Genomic DNA, 8,118 nt, shown 5'->3' with positions numbered 1-8,118 from the left:
ATTATTATTATTATATTACTATATTATTTTATTATATTATTATTATCAATTTTATATTATAATATTATTATTATTATATATTATATAAAAAATATATATATACTTATATTATTATTATTATTTAAATTATTTTTTTAATTTATTATTATTAGTTTTCTATTAGAAATATTTCTTATTAGGATGATGATGATTATTATTATTATTCTTTTTCTTTTCTCCCTCTTCCCTCTCCACTTATCCTTCTAGTTTTTTCCCCCTCTTCTCCCATTCCATCTCCCACTTTAGATCAAATAATGCACCGAACATAAAACTTTAATATACCATATGGTTATTTGCATTAAAATGATAATTTCGGGTTTTGCAAACAAAAAAGATGCCATACATAAGAACGGAAACCAGCGCGCGACCATAATGGAAACGGCTGATGACGGGAGGTTGACAACAGTTGCCATGGTTACAATAAACGTTGGAATGTGAGTTATTTCCGCCGCTCCGACCACCGGGATCACAGCGGAAAGCCTTCATTGCTGAACGAAGGTACAGTTGCCTCTAATGAATAAAACCAAAAGTTCTTTTACAATTCTTCTTCAGGGATCCTCATTTTGATACCTACTTATCCAAAAAAAAAAAAAAAAAAAAAAAAAAAAAAAAAAAAAAAAAAAAAAGATTTTTTCCGAGTTTTTACCGTGGATAGTTACCCGCAACAGAGATACTGACGATCGAACCATAGAACCGGTGGGGTATCTTTTAAAGGTTTCGAGTTAGCTGCGGCTACAGGACGAAACTTATAAGACACTATTTGTAGAAACCAGGAGTACGGTACGTACTTTTTACGGGTACATTACAAGAAAACACTTAAAATAAACCACCCACACAACTTCTTTCTTCCCTTTAATAAAGTTACCGGAATTAACGGTAAAAACAATATACAAAATTTACATAAGAACACGGTATAGGACTCCTTCTCTAATAATTATTTAATTATTAATTAAATTTATATATATACTTATTTACATACTTATTAAATACTATTATATTAAAATTATATAATTTTAAATAAATAATAACTATATATTACATTAAATAATTTGGAAAGAATAATTAGGAGGACTACTTGCGCTTTTAATCGATAAGTTTTTCTCCCTTTGTAGACTCTAATAAATCACCAAAATCACCTTTAATTGAACACAGGACTCGACCTCGGAAATTGATCAGTCCGAGGGGCCGCTGTTGGCGAGGGCGTATGGTGATTATTCACGGCCGAAACGTCCGTTTGAGCCAACAGTCACCACTGATGATTGAGTTCTGAAATTTTGATTTAGACTTAGATACGACTTAGAGCTAAAGGAGCTAGGCTGCTCTGGCTCTAACAACGCTATCAAACTAGTGGAAATAAAAGAGAGCTGTCTAAAATTAACTGCTAATCACCATTAATTGAAAATAGCGCGCTAAGGGGAATTCCCATATAAGTAAACATTTAATCCAATTAGGAATCATTAAACAGGTTTAAAAAAATGCCAAACAGACAGAAAACACTCATGGAATTGTGATCTACGTAATTTGGTGTCATAAATGCAAAAAACAATATGTGGGTAAAACAGGGACCTCGTTTAGAGAACGCATTTCCAAACATAAATCCAACATGAAATGTAAAATAAAAACGGAAACAACCGTAGTAAAACACTTCCTTGAACATGGATTAGAAGCAGTGAGAAGCAGACCACTTGCACATAATCCCAACTGGTCTGGACGTGAAAGATGGATCCAAGAACAACAATGGATAAAAAATTAGAAACAAAAACACCAAAGGGCTTAAATGACTTGGGACCTTACACACAAAAAACAAAATAGGTTCCCCAAATAGTTTCCTCTGAGACTTAACCTAAAATCATTTTCCTCTCTTATTCTAACCTTCACTAAATGTTAAGCTCTAAACCTAACCCTCTGTGTTGAATGTGTCTCATTCTAACCTTCACTAAATGTTAAGCTCTAAACCTAACCCTCTGTGTTGAATGTGTCTCATTCTAACCTTCACTAAATGTTAAGCTCTAAACCTAACCCTCTGTGTTGAATGTGTCTCATTCTAACCTTCACTAAATGTTAAGCTCTAAACCTAACCCTCTGTGTTGAATGTGTCTCATTCTAACCTTCACTAAATGTTAAACTCTAAACCTAACCCTCTGTGTTGAATGTGTCTCATTCTAACCTTCACTAAATGTTAAGCTCTAAACCTAACCCTCTGTGTTGAATGTGTCTCATTCTAACCTTCACTAAATGTTAAACTCTAAACCTAACCCTCTGTGTTGAATGTGTCTCATTCTAACCTTCACTAAATGTTAAGCTCTAAACCTAACACTCTGTGTTGAATGTGTCTCATTCTAACCTTCACTAAATGTTAAGCTCTAAACTTAACCAAGGTCTTTTGTATGTATCACTGTCAGGCTCTTTCTTCTTTCCTCTTTGAATCAAGAACACCAACATACCAATTCACTCCAGCCTCCATCTGAACTTAGTTTGGAAAAGGCAATTACACCCACCGGAATATGCTGGTCATATTCTAAGCAGCCCATACAGCACATACAAAAACAAATAGGTGGAGCCTTTGTGCACACCGTAAACACCATACACCATCCATAAGAGATAGTTCCTGTGGCCCAGGATGGACTCTGATCTCGAGCGAGAGCGCATACCCTTTGAGGTTCCTGTAACGGGCTGTGATCCATTCGTGGGGAGCCCACAGGCTCAGAGAGCGAATCCCCCACCCAGTTCAGCCAGATCCTCGATCACCCATCTGTTGAAGCCTCAGGTAGTCGGAATGACGCAAAAACTATCTACACCCACACATGTCTGCAATACAACAAAACAAAACCTCATTCTAACATAACACCAACAAAAAAGTATCTATTTTCTATGGCTTAATTCTATTTCATTTGCTTAATCTTATTCTCTGTTATTTAATTCCACTTCTATTTCCCAGCTTGTTTCTCCTAATTTCTTTATTTTTTTATTATTATTATAAAATTTTGTATTATTTTTTCAATATTTTTTCATTATTATTATTATTATTATTATTATTTTATTATACTATTTTATTATATTATTATATTATATTATTATCAATTTTCTATTTTATTATTATCAAGTTTTGATTATGATTATTATTATTATTATTATATTACTATATTATTTTATTATATTATTATTATCAATTTTATATTATAATATTATTATTATTATATATTATATAAAAAATATATATATACTTATATTATTATTATTATTTAAATTTTTTTAATTTATTATTATTAGTTTTCTATTAGAAATATTTCTTATTAGGATGATGATGATTATTATTATTATTCTTTTTCTTTTCTCCCTCTTCCCTCTCCACTTATCCTTCTAGTTTTTTCCCCCTCTTCTCCCATTCCATCTCCCACTTTAGATCAAATAATGCACCGAACATAAAACTTTAATATACCATATGGTTATTTGCATTAAAATGATAATTTCGGGTTTTGCAAACAAAAAAGATGCCATACATAAGAACGGAAACCAGCGCGCGACCATAATGGAAACGGCTGATGACGGGAGGTTGACAACAGTTGCCATGGTTACAATAAACGTTGGAATGTGAGTTATTTCCGCCGCTCCGACCACCGGGATCACAGCGGAAAGCCTTCATTGCTGAACGAAGGTACAGTTGCCTCTAATGAATAAAACCAAAAGTTCTTTTACAATTCTTCTTCAGGGATCCTCATTTTGATACCTACTTATCCAAAAAAAAAAAAAAAAAAAAAAAAAAAAAAAAAAAAAAAAAAAAAAAAAAAAAAAAAGATTTTTTCCGAGTTTTTACCGTGGATAGTTACCCGCAACAGAGATACTGACGATCGAACCATAGAACCGGTGGGGTATCTTTTAAAGGTTTCGAGTTAGCTGCGGCTACAGGACGAAACTTATAAGACACTATTTGTAGAAACCAGGAGTACGGTACGTACTTTTTACGGGTACATTACAAGAAAAACACTTAAAATAAACCACCCACACAACTTCTTTCTTCCCTTTAATAAAGTTACCGGAATTAACGGTAAAAACAATATACAAAATTTACATAAGAACACGGTATAGGACTCCTTCTCTAATAATTATTTAATTATTAATTAAATTTATATATATACTTATTTACATACTTATTAAAATACTATTATATTAAAATTATATAATTTTAAATAAATAATAACTATATATTACATTAAATAATTTGGAAAGAATAATTAGGAGGACTACTTGCGCTTTTAATCGATAAGTTTTTCTCCCTTTGTAGACTCTAATAAATCACCAAAATCACCTTTAATTGAACACAGGACTCGACCTCGGAAATTGATCAGTCCGAGGGGCCGCTGTTGGCGAGGGCGTATGGTGATTATTCACGGCCGAAACGTCCGTTTGAGCCAACAGTCACCACTGATGATTGAGTTCTGAAATTTTGATTTAGACTTAGATACGACTTAGAGCTAAAGGAGCTAGGCTGCTCTGGCTCTAACAACGCTATCAAACTAGTGGAAATAAAAGAGAGCTGTCTAAAATTAACTGCTAATCACCATTAATTGAAAATAGCGCGCTAAGGGGAATTCCCACATAATTAAACATTTAATCCAATTAGGAATCATTAAACAGGTTTAAAAAATGCCAAACAGACAGAAAACACTCATGGAATTGTGATCTACGTAATTTGGTGTCATAAATGCAAAAAACAATATGTGGGTAAAACAGGGACCTCGTTTAGAGAACGCATTTCCAAACATAAATCCAACATGAAATGTAAAATAAAAACGGAAACAACCGTAGTAAAACACTTCCTTGAACATGGATTAGAAGCAGTGAGAAGCAGACCACTTGCACATAATCCCAACTGGTCTGGACGTGAAAGATGGATCCAAGAACAACAATGGATAAAAATTAGAAACAAAAACACCAAAGGGCTTAAATGACTTGGGACCTTACACACAAAAAACAAAATAGGTTCCCCAAATAGTTTCCTCTGAGACTTAACCTAAAATCATTTTCCTCTCTTATTCTAACCTTCACTAAATGTTAAGCTCTAAACCTAACCCTCTGTGTTGAATGTGTCTCATTCTAACCTTCACTAAATGTTAAGCTCTAAACCTAACCCTCTGTGTTGAATGTGTCTCATTCTAACCTTCACTAAATGTTAAACTCTAAACCTAACCCTCTGTGTTGAATGTGTCTCATTCTAACCTTCACTAAATGTTAAGCTCTAAACCTAACCCTCTGTGTTGAATGTGTCTCATTCTAACCTTCACTAAATGTTAAACTCTAAACCTAACCCTCTGTGTTGAATGTGTCTCATTCTAACCTTCACTAAATGTTAAGCTCTAAACCTAACACTCTGTGTTGAATGTGTCTCATTCTAACCTTCACTAAATGTTAAGCTCTAAACTTAACCAAGGTCTTTTGTATGTATCACTGTCAGGCTCTTTCTTCTTTCCTCTTTGAATCAAGAACACCAACATACCAATTCACTCCAGCCTCCATCTGAACTTAGTTTGGAAAAGGCAATTACACCCACCGGAATATGCTGGTCATATTCTAAGCAGCCCATACAGCACATACAAAAACAAATAGGTGGAGCCTTTGTGCACACCGTAAACACCATACACCATCCATAAGAGATAGTTCCTGTGGCCCAGGATGGACTCTGATCTCGAGCGAGAGCGCATACCCTTTGAGGTTCCTGTAACGGGCTGTGATCCATTCGTGGGGAGCCCACAGGCTCAGAGAGCGAATCCCCCACCCAGTTCAGAGAGAAGAAAACCCACAAAATAGAACCGGGGTCCTATTCCATTATTCCTAGCTGCGGTATTCAGGCGACGGGGGCCTGCTTTGAACACTCTAATTTTTTCAAAGTAAACGCTTCGAGCCCCGGCAAGACACTCAGCTAAGAGCATCGAGGGGGCGCCGAGAGGCAGGGGCTGGGACAGACGGTGGCTCGCCTCGCGGCGGACCGTCAGCTCGATCCCGAGATCCAACTACGAGCTTTTTAACTGCAGCAACTTTAAGATACGCTATTGGAGCTGGAATTACCGCGGCTGCTGGCACCAGACTTGCCCTCCAATGGATCCTCGTCAAAGGATTTAAAGTGTACTCATTCCAATTACAGGGCCTCGAAAGAGTCCTGTATTGTTATTTTTCGTCACTACCTCCCCGAGTCGGGAGTGGGTAATTTGCGCGCCTGCTGCCTTCCTTGGATGTGGTAGCCGTTTCTCAGGCTCCCTCTCCGGAATCGAACCCTGATTCCCCGTTACCCGTGGTCACCATGGTAGGCACGTAGCGTACCATCGAAAGTTGATAGGGCAGACATTCGAATGAGACGTCGCCGCCACGGAGGGCCAGCGATCGGCCCCAGGTTATCTAGAGTCACCAAAGCGGGCCGGGGCGGGCCCCCGCACCCCCCCCGCGAGAGGGAGGAGGGGAAGCCGCACCCCGCATGGGTTTTGGGTCTGATAAATGCACGCATCCCCGACCGCCCGCCCCGCGAAGGGAGGCGGCCGGGTCAGCGCTCGTTTGCATGTATTAGCTCTAGAATTGCCACAGTTATCCAAGTAACGGTAGAGCGATCAAAGGAACCATAACTGATTTAATGAGCCATTCGCAGTTTCACTGTACCAGCCGTGTGTACTTAGACATGCATGGCTTAATCTTTGAGACAAGCATATGCTACTGGCAGGATCAACCAGGTAGACCCCCATTCAACGATGACCGCGGGCCGAGGCCGGTGACGGAAGGTTGCTCCGGTGTCACACCATGTGTGCACTTTATCCGGAGGAGAGCCCGCCGACTTCCAGCTCCGACACGCGGCGCATGCATCTCGGGAGAGCGGAGGAACCGAGTGGGGGCGGGCGTCGTCTTGGGCGGAGAACCGCCTGCCATGCCTTGCCTGCCTGCCTGCCCCCACAGCGGATCTCCGTAGAGGGCCCCCGCAGCGGCTGTGCCAGCCTCCGGCCAATCATTGGATACGGATGCCCCGGTGGTGTCTGTGAGAGATCACACTTTGCCCGGGGAGAGCCGTGGTCCGCAGCGTCCTTCGAGCTGGCACATGTGCGCGGGGGTATGGTTCTGCATATGGGTTTTGAGAAACTCAATGATTCCTGGAGCCACCGCAGCTTCCTGGAGGCCGGTTCCACCCCAAACGATACCTAACTGGAACCGACAGTCCTGCTGCGATGGACCAGTGAAAGACGGCTGGGACAGACGGGACGTCTCGGTCTCGCTACCGATGGGACGACCGCGGGCTGGAGCGGGTGGGCCAGGCCCACGACTGTCAGTGCCCGGGTCTGGAGGCGAACCTGCAAGGTTGGAGGAACCCTTCGCCGAAGCGCCAGTGCTTGAGAGCACCAGGGCCGGCGGGAGCCCTTCATGGCAGGCCACGTGTGCTGTTCGGTCGGTTGTGTGTGTGTAAGTGTGCATGGGAGACATCCACTGGAGCTCCAGGACCTCCAGCGGGACCCCGGGCGGACCGGAGTCCGCTCAGAGCACACCGCCTTCGGCCTGGGCCCAGGGTGTCCTTGCCGCTCTGTCCTGCCTTCCACAGAGCTCCGGGGCGAGCCAGAGAACCTCCAGGCCCGTCGGAAGGACCCAGCAGACTCACCGGCCAAATCTGAGACATGTCGGCCAAAGCCCCGGTTCTCCAGAGAAAAGGCAGACTTTTTTTTTTAAAACCGCTCAAAATGCACTAAAATGGGGGAAAAGAGGGCTGAAACCTGCTTAGATAGGCTCGCCAGACATCCAGGTTTCCTAAAATATAATTTTCTAAGACCTCACTTTGCCGTTTTTCTTCTAAGTCCCTCTTTTCCAACTCTCTCCTGATATCGTTCCGGCGGTGTTTTGACGGGTAAGGTGACGCAATACCCTCGACCGAGTTTCATGGGCGAAAGTGAAAGTAAAAAAGACCGGACATTTTAGTGTGCACCGGACCTTCCGGTGCTAATATCTCGGTGGTTCTTTGCGGTAGAAGGAAACGGATGGCACGGGGCTGTTCCCCGGACTCCGGACTATCGGGCCATGGTGCGTTTTTACCGAAAAAGTGCATTTTTTTCCGCG

General features: G+C 40.8%; 1 pseudogene; it reads right to left on the bottom strand.

The window, feature by feature from the left end:
- Window positions 1–5,793: 5,793 nt before the first annotated feature.
- On the bottom strand, window positions 5,794–6,755 carry LOC145550262 (18S ribosomal RNA; annotated as a pseudogene).
- Between the last annotated feature and the right edge of the window lie 1,363 nt (window positions 6,756–8,118).

This window comes from Poecilia reticulata, unplaced genomic scaffold (genome assembly GCF_904066995.2).
Source record: "Poecilia reticulata unplaced genomic scaffold, P_reticulata-male-v2 Scaffold_27, whole genome shotgun sequence".
Lineage (NCBI taxonomy): Eukaryota > Metazoa > Chordata > Actinopteri > Cyprinodontiformes > Poeciliidae > Poecilia > Poecilia reticulata.
This window is presented reverse-complemented; position numbering and strand designations above follow the sequence as displayed.